This window comes from Chelonoidis abingdonii, chromosome 1 (genome assembly GCF_003597395.2).
Source record: "Chelonoidis abingdonii isolate Lonesome George chromosome 1, CheloAbing_2.0, whole genome shotgun sequence".
In the NCBI taxonomy this organism is placed as follows: domain Eukaryota; kingdom Metazoa; phylum Chordata; order Testudines; family Testudinidae; genus Chelonoidis; species Chelonoidis abingdonii.
This window is the reverse complement of record NC_133769.1, coordinates 350,276,795-350,290,838: the sequence shown is the minus strand read 5'-3', so window position 1 is coordinate 350,290,838 and position 14,044 is coordinate 350,276,795. Positions and strand designations below refer to the sequence as shown.

The following is a 14,044-nucleotide window of genomic DNA, read 5'->3' as shown; positions in this document are numbered from 1 at the left end:
TGCCTCTAGGTTTGTACTCTACAATGTACTCTATGGACGAGGCCTAACACCCATTGAAGCTTCAGCCAGTACCGAATGCAGTGGCCCATCTAATCAGTGAAACGGATAGTGAGCACATTAGACCTATGCTCTGCAAACTGCATGGGCTTTCCATCTCTTTCCCAATGCAATTCAAGTTATTGCTACTATCTGTAGAGGTCTATATAATCAGGGACCTAGCTACCTTACAGATAACAACGGCTGACACCACATTTATCAACAGTCTTTAGATGTGGATGGTAGACGTCCAGAAGGGAGGAGTTTTCTGTGGCAAATACCTGGCTGTGAAACCTCCCCCAGTCACCTTCCAGAACTTGAGTTTGTTGGCCTTCCAAATATGGTGTATCACATCTATTTGGTTAAGCATTTGCTTAATGTTACATCTTCTAGGCAGTTTAAATTAGCGTGTGATGTATTTATTCTGAAGACATGCAGCCAAGTACGACAGCAATGGATGCCTATAAAGAATCCTACAGTAAATCAGTATTTTCTGATCCATGATATACACACGTCTATCACCAGAAAGTGGAATACCACTCTGTGTTTAAGTGGCTAACAGCTGTCTCTATGCAAAATGGAGTTACGCTCAAATGCTGTAGCTTTCTAAAATGCATATTATGAGAGACACACATTTGAATTGCTGATGGCTGAACAGTCCCCAAATTGTGGCATGAGTCTGACCAAAACCAACTTTTTTATTTCCATAAACTAATGTCAGTAAACTAATCTGAAAATCTTCTACGCAAACGGGTCTCATCATATGCTTGTTCATTGGGGAACTTTCATACATTTTAGCTAACTAAAATTTCAAACGATGCACTCATTGACATAAGAATTTCTGACTCTTCCCTGTGAGATTTTAGCTCCCTGTAAGGCTGCACCCATGAATAACACTCTTAAATACAAAGCAACATTTAGTAATCACTAACAGATGTAATATGGGCAATATGTTTCATTATGGGCTAGAATTGGTCTAGATTGCTGGCACTTAAAATTAAAAAGGTCGTTGAGCAGTTTTTAAACTAAGGTCTGGGGGAAAGCCGACAGGTGTGGAGGAGCACGTGGTTCGGATAGAGACATCTCTTAGGGGAGAATCTATTAATGGAGATTCTCTATGTACTAGTAAGGAGGAAAGGATGGAAGATAAAATACGGGTAGAATCTGATGAGAAACAGATGTAAAAAAGGTTTATTCAATTACAGCATGTAATGGGAGAAAGCTAAAAAGTGACAAGTTTTTAAAGTGCTTATATTCCAATGCTAGAAGTCTAAATAATAAGATGGGTGAACTAGAGTGCCTCGTATTAAATGAGGATATTGATACAATAGGTATCACAGAAACTTGGTGCAATGAGGATAATCAGTGGGACACAGTAATATCAGGGTACAAAATATATCAGAAGGACAGAACAGGTCGTGCTGGTGGGGAAGTGACACTAAATGTGAAAGAAAGTGTAGAATCCAATGAAGTAAACATCTTAAATGAACCAAACTGCAGGGCTGCCCAGAGGATTCAGGGGGCCTGGAGTCTTCAGCGATGGGGGGGCCCCCGCCACCAAAGACCCGGCACTTCAGCAGTGGGTCCCGGAGTGGAAAGACCCTCCCGCCACAGGTCTTCAGGGCACTTTGGCAGCGGGTCCCGGGGCGGAAGGACCACCCCGCCACGGGTCTTCAGGGCACTTCGGTGGCGGGTCCCGGGGCGGAAGGACCCCTCCGCCATAGGTCTTTGGGGCACTTTGGTGGCGGGACCTGGGGCGGAAGGACCCCCCGCTGCTGAATTGCTGTCAAAGACTCAGAGCAGAAGACGCTCCAGGGGCCTGGGCCCCATGAGAGTTTTCCGGGGCCCCCAGAGTGAGTGAAGGACCCCGCTACAGGTGCCCCGAAAAACTCTCGTGGGGGCCCCTGCGGGGCCCGGAGCAAATTGCCCCACTTGGCCCCCCCAGGTGGCCCTGACAAACTGTACCACAGAAGTTCTATGGATAGTTATTCCATGATCTAAAAAGAATTAGCAGTAGGGATATATTACCGACCACCTGACCAGGATGGTGATAATGACTGTGAAATGCTCAGGGAGATTAGAGAGGCTATTAAAATAAAAAAATTCAATAATAAAGGGAGATTTCAACTATCCCCATATTGACATGTCACCTCAGGAAGGGATGCAGAGTTAAAATTTCTTGACAACTTAAATGACTGCTTCTTGGAGCAGCTAGTCTTGGAACCAACCAGAGGAGAGGCAATTCTTGATTTAGTCCTAACTGGAGCACAGGATCTGGTCCAAGGGGTGAACTGGAGGATCGAGATGCTAAAGGAGCACTCAAGTATGATAAGATCATTGTGGATAAACTACAGTATGAATTCTTTGCATCAGTCTTCATGGCTGAGGATGTGAGGGAGATTCCCAAACCTGAGACATTCTTTTTAGGTGACAAATCTGAGGAACTGTCCCAGATTGAGGTGTCATTAGAGGAGGTTTTGGAACAAACTGGTAAACTAAACAGTAATATGTCACCAGGACTAGATGGTATTCATCCAAGAGTTCCAAAGGAACTCAAATATGAAATTGCAGGACTACTAACTATAGTCTGTAACCTATCATTTAAATCAGCTTCTGCACCAAATGACTAGAGGATAGCTAATGTAACACCAATTTTTAAAAAGGGCTCCAGAGGTAACCCTTGCAATTACAGGCCAGGAAGCCTAACTTCAGTATTAGGCAAACTGGTTGCAACTTCAGTAAAGAACAAAATTGACAGGCACATAAATGAACATAATTTCTTGGGAAGGAGTTAACATGGTTAGTGTAATGGGAAATCATGTCTCACCAATCTACTAGAATTCTTTGAGGGGGTCAACAACCACGTGGGCCAGGAGGATCCAGTGGATATAGTCTACTTAGATTTTCAGAAAGCCTTTGACAAAGTCCCCTCACCAAAGGTTCTTAAGCAAAGTAAACTGTCATAGGATAAGAGGGAACATCCCCTCATGGATTGGTAACTGGTTAAAAGATAGGAAACAAAGGTTAGTTTTCAGAATGGAGAGAGGTAAATAGTGGTGTCCCCCAGGGGTCTGTGCTGGGCCCAGTCCTATTCAACATATTAATGAAGGATCTGGAAAAAGGGTAAACAGTGAGATTGCAAAATTCACAGACGATACAAAACTACTCAAGATAGTTAAGTCCCAGGCAGACTGCGAAGAGATACAAAAAGATCTCTCAAAACTGGGTGACTGGGCAACAAAATGGCAGATGAAATTCAATTTGATGCAAAATCATGCACATTGGAAAACATAACCCCAACTATAAATATAAAATGATAGGGTCTAAATTAGCTGTTTCCATTCAAGAAAGAGATATTGGTGTTATTGTGCATAATTCTCTGAAAACATAAAAAAAATGAACAGAATGCTGGGAATCATACTGGGCTAGATGGACCTTTGGTCTGAGCCAGTATGGCTGTTCTTATGTAATTATGCCTTCACGAGTCAGTGCAGAGTTCAATGCCTCCCAAGCATCCCAGTTCGCCCCTACCTACTCAATGGGTGATATGTATTCCTAGTAAAGAAAGAGGGGATATTCACTGCCTCCCATAAGGAAGACCTAGATCTGGTTGACAATTTTCCGTCAACATTGTTTTTTGATGGAAAATTGGGTTTTCCATTCAATGATTCTGTATGTGAGAGAGAAAGAAAAGTTTCTATTTTCTGCAGAAAATTTCTTGTCTGGACTAAAAGCTGAATGTCCAAAACCAGAAATGTTATTGAACAAAGACAAAAGCATTTCAACTTTGAAATGCAGCCACACTGCCTCACAGGAGCTGTAGTTCAAGTGCCTTATTTCCTCATTCTCCTTTATGAGCCTCCCTGGCCAGAATACATCTCCCATGATACACTGCAGCCATGTGACTATCATGATGCATTTCCTCCACTCCCCAAGAGGGGAGGCTGTGGTGCTACCTGTAATCTAACCAGGGAGCCTGGCCAATAGAAAAAAATAGGAGCATGAGGCATGGTGACATACTCCGGCCAGAGTACCTCCAAGACTTAGTCATCCAGGAGTGTAGAAGGGCTGGGAAGAGACAATAACCAATCAGGACCCATCAGGCAAGTTAAGAAGGCTTGCCTGCTTCATCACAGGGGAATGGTGGGTGAAGCTGGGAATGGAGAGTAGCATCTCAGTCCTAACCCAGAACCCTGGGGCCAGGTCAGGGCATTTCTTTAAATTGCCACAACCAGACAGTTATCTTGTGTGTTTGTTTACTGGTTTAAAGATGCAGTCAGCCAAATTCTATGTTTATTGACCAACCAGGTAAAGGTTGATGCTGCATTCACTGAAAGAGTCCTCCTGCTCCACGTGGCTGCAATAGACTACAATAGTGATTGGCCTTTGAACAGGACATGCAAGGTGCACTTCAGTATGTCCAGCGGAGGGGGAGCTCCTTCCACCCCATGGATGTTGGTCACAAGGTGGGCTTTAGCATATCACCCAAGGATAGATCAATACAAGTTGTAGGTACAAGTTAGGAACATTCTCTAGTTTAGTTTACACAGGGCTTTGAAAGTGTTATGTATAAGTGAACTCAATTGCATCTGCACACTGTGATAAGGGCCTCGAGAGCCGGAAGGACACCTCTCAGCAAGGGAGTAGACATGTTGTACCACCGCTGTTTGTCTGAAACAGGCCACAGCCTAGGTGACACATCCCAGACCAAAAGACAGGCTACATCTCTGCTCTCATCTTCCCCTACTCTCTCTCTCTCTTTTTCCTGTGCCCCTGGCCTTTCTTATTGATGCCTGCCACCTGGCTGAATTGCAATGCTGCTTTTGAAAAGGTGATCTTGAGAATGGTTTCAACTAACATGACTGTGCTGGCCAATGCTGAGGAGGATGTGGCCAAATCGCACTGGCAGGAACCAGCCAGCACAGCTCTCTTACTGGAATCTGCTTTCCAGATGAGTTCGAGAAAACCATTTCATACCACAGCCAGTTTCCCAATGTGGATGGGTCTCTGTAGCCTCCTTCCATGCCAATGGGCTAGGAATACCTTCTCAAACAACCATGAATGCATCTTACAAGCTCCTCAAGCATGTGCAACCTCCAGCTCCCAAAACTATTCACAGAAAAAAAGAAATACTATTGATGTCACTCTCTCTCCCTCCCCTCCATGAATGTCCAAATTAGACTAATTTCTTTGGGGCAGGGAGTTGCGCCTTTATTTTACTCTGTTTATTTAGATTTAAATAACTAAAAAGATACTTATCCAAGGCTCTCGGCACCCTAACACACCATTAATAACACCAATCAAATCTCAGCAGCATTAAAATAATCAATTCAACAGGATCTCACCAAGACAGACACCTACCAAAACCCTTTTCCATCCCTACTAAGCATCTACAGTTCCCACTGACTTCTACTGCAGTTCTGAGTACACAGCAACTCTGAAAAGACATATCCTACCCTGCTTTAGCCTCCTGTCTCCAAAAGACCACAAGTCTTCGGTTACACTCATGCAATTCCATTTACTTCCATGGAATTATTGTATATAAAGGAGAAGAGAATACTTTATAAAATTTGTAATTATCCTGTTTTCTAGTAGTTAATTTACACAGGCAGATTGGTGCATTTCAAATGACATTTTCCTTTTTAATTATATCACCATCCTTGACATTCTCAAATAGGATTGTGTGATACAGTCATCTGTAACAATACTAAATGTTAATGACTGGAAAATATGGCATAATAAGAGCATTCCAAACTGTCTACCAAGTCATGTTTCCTTATTGCATAATATTGATGCAATTGAATGGAAAATCATGATAATACCTTGCATCTCTCTAAGATTTATCAGTCAAGGATCTCAAAGTGCATAACAATTAAATTGCACAAGAATCCCTGGGAGGTAAATGTGCATTATTATCTCCATTTTAAAGATGAGCACAGTATAACAAAGAGAGGGTTAAAGCTGATTTTCCAGAGGTGCTGAACACTGGCAGCTCCCATTAATTCAACACTTCAGAAGATCATGCCATAAGTGATTGCCCAAGGTCACATAGTTCATCTGTGACAGAGCTGGAATAAAAATGAGGGTGGTGAAGCACTGGAGTGGGTTACCGAGGGAGGTGGTGGAATCTCCATCCTTAGAGGTTTTTAAGATCAGGCTTGACAAAGCCCTGGTTGGGATGATTTAGTGGAGAACTGGTCCTGCTTTGAGCGAGGGGCTGGACTAGATGACCTCCTGAGGTCCCTTCCAACCCTGATTCTTGGTTCCTGAATCTCATTCCTGTGTCCCCTCATTTACGAAATACATAGGAATTAATAACAATACAGAAGCTATGCTAGTGAAGGCAGACGATCCTGTTTCTGTTACTAAAAAGCATGTTGACAAGAGATCCATTAAGTCAGAATAGTGCACAAATACAGTTTAAGGTGTTCCCCTCTACACCTAAGCCTCTTCCCTTTTTTTGAGAGCTTCAGATGTCCCTGAACTCTTAATGGAAACATTGTGTGCACTGGACTAGATTAACAGTACAACTGAAGTTAATTGCTTTTTACAGGATATAAGGCTGTTTAAGCATATCTGTACAATTACCAGGGCTTTTTTTTTAAAAAAAATCAATGTTAATAAGAATGAACAGAAATATAATTAGAAAGCGACTGTAAAATGAATGAAGTGCAAGAGCAAAAATGCTTCCCTTTGTTAGTGATGCAGAATAGAACATTGTGGTCCAAATACTTAGCTCACTCCAAAGTTCTCCCCATAGGGATGCACTCATAGCTTGGAATATTTGTAATTATGCTTCTGTAATTATCTATAGCACTTCCGTTTTCCTCTGAGACACAGGTCTCAATTCTACCCGAAGCTACATGGGCGTTTGCAGCCATCATCAGCTTCGAACTTAAAACACCTGCCTAGTTTGATGTAAATTTTTATGCATCCCACTTGTTGCTATGAATAGCTCCTTAAGCTGCTGTTTACCATCTTGCAATAATTTTTTTTTTGCTAAGTCAGCTTTCAAAAAACTGTCAAGGGCTTTAAAATGAAGTCAGACCCATCACTCAGGTCTTGTCTCCAAGTTTTGCATATTTAGAAGCATTGTCATAAGCACTTCCTCAGGGCCCTATTTAAAAAAAAATTAAGAAGGGTTTAAGATGATTTTTTTGCCAGTTAAGGGCTTAAAATGGAAACTATGCTGAGACATAAGAGGTCACAAGAGTGCAGTGTCCACTGTTTGTTTTTGTCCTGTGACTTATTAATGTCTGAAAATTTCTGAAGTTAAGGAAATGCTTAACATGCATCTCCTCTTGAAAAAAGTCTATTACATATATGCTAGGTAAGATTGAGATGTGGGAAAGAGACTTAGTGAGATACAACATTCATAAGTGGTTAGAGCACAAACCACAAAATCCATGAAACGAATTCCTTTTGCTATTACTAACATGTAGGAAACCATTTTTTATCAGCCCTATCTGCTATGATTTGCACACAATTAATCTGTACTGTATTTAGTTCAGACATTTAAGAATGCTGACCAACCCCCTTCCTTCTCCGGTCTCTCACTCATACATCAGAATGATCTGGGTATATTGTTATTTGTAGAGCTGGTCTGAAAAAATACTCTCCCCACAGAAGTTTTAAAGTTTTTGGTGAAAACTTGAAATCTGCAAGTTTTCGTTCAAAATCTTTTGCCTTTGGGCCAAAGCATTTTGATGACAAAACACTTTTCATGAAAAAAAATGTTTTGTCAAAAGCCCAATTTTCCATTGTAAAACACTTTTGATGAGATATTTTCTACTAGCCGTAATTACTTTAATTACAGTAGCATCCCTAGGCCCCAGCTGAAATGTGTGTCCCATTGTGCTAGGCACTGTACAAACACATACTAAAAGACAACTCCTGACCGAAAGACCTTACAGTCTAAACAGACAAGGCAGACAAAGGTGGCAAAGACGTAGTATTATTGATCTCATTTTATAGAAGGGAAGCGAGGCATCAAGAGATTAACTAACTTGCCCAAGGTGACAAAGAAAGCCCATGGCAGAGCTGAGAACTATTCCCAGGTCTTCCGAGTTCCAATTCAGTTCCTTAACCACAAGATTGTCTTTCCTTTCAGACATACTGCACGTGATACCTCTTTCCCTTGTGAAGGTGCAGTTAACTCCTCAACACAAGTTCATATAAAGTGCTACAAGGGTAATAGTGCTTAGAATGAATATAGAAAGAGTAAAAAAAAAAAGTTATACTTTAATTAAAACATACCTAATCTTTTTATATAAATATTTTAAGCCCTGACATTGGTACTTACTTCCCCTGAAAAGTCTGTGCACCCACAACAAAGGGCTCCCATTGTACCTGCTCAGAATTGGGTGTAGGAGGATTTGGGGAAATTCTCCTTGTGCTCTCTCCAGTCCTTGTAAACCTGTGGGGTAGGGGCAGGAACAGTCTAACACTGGAGTCAGGCTACTGATTTATTTATTCATTTAATTATAAAATATACATTGATGCACTGAGAACAGCACATGGCCATGGCTTCAGTGAGTATGTGTGTAAAAATCAAACACTATATATATATACACACACACACACACACACTATAAAAAAACATTATTAACCAGATCCATCAAGATGCTCAGAGTGTAAGATACTTTTATACATATTTGTCCAAGTGAGCAGCAGCTGCCCCACTCTGCATCTAGCATATTCAAGTAGCAGCAACAAAATACTGGAATGAATTCCATCCCAGGCTGAAACTTTGCATCCATCAACAGCAGAAACATCACCCCATGACTGTGATCTTTTGCAAAGTACCAGCTGGCCTGTCCATTCACATTTGATCTTATTTTAGACCTTAAGTACTGGATCATTTCACAAACAGTTTTCAAATACACATTCATTATGGCACTCAAGAGAAGAACACAACTAACTACTATATAATGGCTTCAGACATTTAAAATTAGAGTGGACAAAGCACTAGAACTGGAGGGAATAATCTTGTACTTCCAGGGTTGGACTCATGGCCTTTTCCATCTGTAATTTCTGAGATATCCAAAGGGTGTTTTGAGGCTGTTAAAAGGCCATTGTATGCATCATCCCCTTCATACACAATTTTTTTGGTACTCTGCAACTCCTTACATCCTCAAACCGTACAATTAACCATCCCCTGAACAAAGTGTGTTCACATTCCATTCCATTCAAACACTAAAGTAGTATTAATGGACTTTCCCTATACAAACCTAGGTGGCAGGGCAGGGGAGGGAAGAGAGAGACAACTACTGTATGTAGTGGGAAGAGAGCCTGAGACATAAGTCCTTGTATCAGAGGCCTGATCTGAGGCCTGTGCTAAAGTAGTAGTCAGAGCTTTACTAATAAAAAGCCAAGACAAGCTCTGAGCAGGAGGCAGGACCTGCTCACAGAATTTGGCAAGAACAGGGCTGATATTGCAGAAATACACATTCCTAAGAAGTGCTTGGCACAGAGTACTCACACAAACACATCCCAATATCAAGTGGTACCAGAACATCCCAATATCAAGGATGGTACAAAAGCATTCCCCAAGGATAACATGAACACACTAACCCCTCCTAAAAGATAAGGTCAGGATGACAGTACATAATAAAGATGTTTTAATTGAACCAACATGTACAAGGTGATGGCTAATAATTAGCCACATCAGGGGGCAGTAACTAACTATGTCAGAGGGGCAGTACATAACTTGTTTGAGTCAGGGTATAAAGATGTATCTCAGAGGGAATGTCTTTGTCTAGTCTAGGGAGGGACGGAAAGTCCTGCTGTTCACTGAGCTGATCCATTGTTACAGGCATACATGTATTAGTGGTCCGTATACTAGTACCGAGCTTCATCGACAATAAATCTGGCCTGGTGCCTTTGTACCTTCACGGATCTTGTGGTCATTGGGAGATTTGCTTGAGGTCTGCTGTGGCAGAGCTGAGAGAGCACACAGAGAGAACACAGAAAGAACACACACACACAACCGAACATCTAACCACACTACATAAATATTGGTGCAAAGTGTTTTTAAATCTCCCATCCCTTTGTAATTTTTTAAGCCACACAGAATTCCACTCATGAAACAAATGCAGTAGGCTGAGCTTCATAGAGTGGAAAATATGCCATTTTAACTCAGAGTTTCCTCTTCGGTACTGTTTCTTTCTTGTGGTGGCTATATTTGTTACAAATAAGTTTTCAAAAACTTCAAAAGCAAGCAAGTTCACACAAGGAGGAACAACAGAATGAAAGAAGAAGGATGGTCCAATGGTGAGGGCACTATCTTAGGACTTGAAGACACCCTCCTGTGTGGCCCTGGGCAAGTCACTTGAGGTACGTCTACACGGCAACAGTGAGTCTCAGAGCCTGGATCAACAGACTCAAGCTCACTGGGTTTGTGCTATGGCACTAAATACAGCAGGGTAGAGGTTGTGGCTGGGGCTGGAGCTCATGCTCTGAAGCCCATCCCACTCCCCTGGCTTTACAGCCCAAGCTCCAGCTTGAGCTGAACATCTACAGATCTGCTTTTAGCACCGTAGTGCAAGCCCCACGAGCCTGAGTCTGTAGACCCAGGCTCTGAGACTCATTGCTGCGGGTTTTAAAATGCAATGCAGACAGGCCCTTGGTCTCTCTGCATCTCAGCTGTAAAATGGGGATAATAGCACCTACCCACCTCACAGGGAAATTGTAAGGATAAATACAAAGAGATTGTGAGGTGCTCATATGGAAGGTATATAGAATTCTCAGCCACTACATATGGAAAAAACAATAACACTATGTACCCTGAAGGGCCAATGCCTTTCCAGGGCCTCCAATCCTTGTCTAGACATATATTTATCTAACCAAAAGGGATAAAAATCAATAGAAACAAGGGCTGAATAAAGGAACAAAACATAATTTTTTATTCACTATACATTATATATACAATATAACTAATTATACATCATATATATAATGTATCACTCCCACTGTGTTTTCAACTCTGACTTTTTCAGAATACTTACAAGTTTAACTGCAAAAGCTTCCCCCACCATGGCTGCACTGAAAACACAGGCACTGTAAAGCAATCAGAGCTCAGCTGGATCCTAATTAAGTTCCTGTTTTCTGAATAAACTTTAATAGTCAGTTGGGGATGATCACAGGAAGAAATGCATAACTTTTCTCAAGACCTCACCACATCTGAAGCTCCACCTCCTACTCTATCTCAAGACATGCAATACCCTGTGTGAAGGAGATCATTTGATGATGGGAAAATGAAACCAGACAAGATATATTAGTTTCTCTCTATTTCATTTGGATGCATAGCACAAAGTAAAGCATATAATGTGTCAAGTAATAAATCTAACTATTGTTTTCATCTCATTCTATGTACATTTCTGCTATTAGGTCTTAAATCTGAGCTAAAGAAGTTATTGCTAATAACTTTAGGCAGCCAATATCCTAAGGGTAAACTACAGTTTACAGATTAATCTTAATGTTTTTCTTCTTCTTTAACTAATATTTAACTTATTTTTTCTATATTCACAATCTATAGACCCTGATATCCTTGTACTAATGTCAGTTGGAGTTTTATCTTAGTAAAGACTATAGGAGTTGCTCCTAGATAACCTTTTCCATCTTTAATTTCCATGGTTCTAAGAACATAACAGGATTACTAAATACAGTAGTTTTGATATGGTACAAAGTCTGATCCTACTCAAGCCAACAGCAAAATTTTTGATTGACTGGAATGGGAACAAGACTATGCTGTAAATGTTACTCTGCAGTATTACATTAGTGAATTGTGCTGAGACATTTAACAGATTAAAACCCAGTTGGTTAAATGTTATTTAGACACAGTTCCTTTTACAATCCTTGGGAAAGGTGTGTAGCAATGTACTTTTTCAACATGAATGTTTTTGCATTCCTCAAGTCACTTACTTTCTACCTATCTAGTTTCTATCTAGATTCTCTTATGGTGCCCATTCAAGTACCTTCCACAGAGCATTAAAAATATCTAAATCCTACAAAGAATCCTCTCGCTATTACAAAACAAGCAACACAACAAGCCTGAGAGGAGAAGTCAAGTCTGCTGCAAACAGAAATGGCAAAAGATAATGAATTAAGTGTTAAACAGTTGGTTTGCTGTCCACTGAATTACTAGGAAATTACAATTAGCAAAATTAGATACCCAGGCTATTCAATTATGGGGTGCAATTACCCTAAAAAAACCCATTTCACAGAATACAGACATTAAATAATGCATAGTAGAATAAATCATTATTCTTCAAATTATTATTATTTCACTTTTTAAAAAGTCCTTCATTGTTTAGCTGAACAGCACTTGAGTAATACTTGTAGCATAACTGAAATCCTTGGCAGAATTGACTATGCAGTCAGTAGTCCAATGGTAGTCACTGAAGGAAACAGAGTATCTCTGGTTATGTTTTTGAAAAATATGTGTGGGAGTATATGTGGAATCTTCCCTAAGGAAATGGCATTTATATCTTACTCAAAACACATACAGGAATATATTCAGTCCATGTTAGGGGAGGATGCTAAATTCTGTTTATTGAAATGAGAATGCAACACACAATTTATTTATTCAGATTCAAAATAATATAAAGATGGCTATCAAGACTCTACAAGCTCTAACTATTATTGATATCACAATAAAGTCCCAGCAGTATTAAAATAATCATTTCATAAGTATGCAGCCAGCCAGACACTTGCTAAAACTCCTTTCCACCACTCCCTTGCTATGGGAAGCATACCCGCAGCCCCTCTCCAAAAACCCTATCTAACTCAGTTCCTCCCTCCCCATCATGGATGCACACAGCAGGATGTTCTTCCTGAGGCATAATCCTTCATGATGCTCCCCCAGGGAGGGTGGTTATGCACTATTTCATATGTACAATGCCCTGCTTAATATTATTTGGTTCCAACTGGGTCAGAAATAGCCAAGCAAACTCCCACTGTGTTTAAGCACATCTGCTTCCAAACCCAGAACAGGCTCCCTGCTAATTACTGAAAGTGCACTGATGATCTTCCGAAGTGGCAGCAGCACTAGCTGAAATACATGGGAGATGTATTTGCATAGATAATTGGGCTTTTGACAAAACAAAAGTGTTCACAAGTGTCCGCTAATGAAAATTACAATTTTTGTTCAAAAAACTCAAACACTCAAAAACCAAAATATTTTAGCCAAAAAACAAAATATTTCAATTTGGCTACACTATTGCACTGTCTTGAGTCCTTCTTTTCCATGGGCCAGGATTCCCATTCAGAATACATCTCCCAAGATGCAGGATGGCCAGGGACTCCCATGATGCTTCGCCTCCACTCTCCAAGAGGGGAGACTATGATCACCACAGGAAATGTACTCTGATCTGGGAGGTTGGCCTATAACAGAATGGGAGTTTGAGGCAGCCAACTACAACTGCCCTGAGGCAACACGGCAGTATTTCCAAATCAAAATATTTTCATTTTCAAGCAAAATATTTTGGTAGTCAAATTTTTGGTCCCCCAACACCCACCAAAATCAATCTGTGAGAATGTTAAACAATTTTTCTGGTTTTCATTAACGTTTTCTGCTGAAAAAAACAATCATTTTCCTAGTAGCGTAAATACTGATGTTTCTACTGAATAAATAATGTTGCAACAAACAATATGAAAGATGATTTCAGTATAGTTTATTCTGGACCAATTTAGTAAAAATGTCACATATTGCATAAGCCAAAAGTCACATGAGACCCCTTCTTATCTCACTGTTACCAAGATGTGGGGTTCAAAATGAAAGCAGGAAGAGCTGCAGGAGGCTGGAGTATATGTAATGTCCGTGAAATGAAAAGCATGGTGAACAATGGCTTGTCAGATGTTGCATTTCATGATGGTTGTGCCAAAGCCCTTGCTAATTACTGTCACCTTCCTCTGCTTAGCATGACCCTCATGCCTTTCATTGCCATGCATAGCACACAAGGCTGCAACACCATTCACATTTTTGATAAGCAATTGCCATTCTGTTGAA

The 14,044-nt window shown here is 40.7% G+C and overlaps 1 protein-coding gene across 2 annotated transcripts in view; it reads right to left on the bottom strand.

Annotated features, from left to right (window-relative positions):
- NOX4 (NADPH oxidase 4) overlaps nucleotides 1-14,044 on the bottom strand; it is a 181,158-nt gene that overhangs the window by 69,003 nt on the left and 98,111 nt on the right. The window lies entirely within an intron of this gene.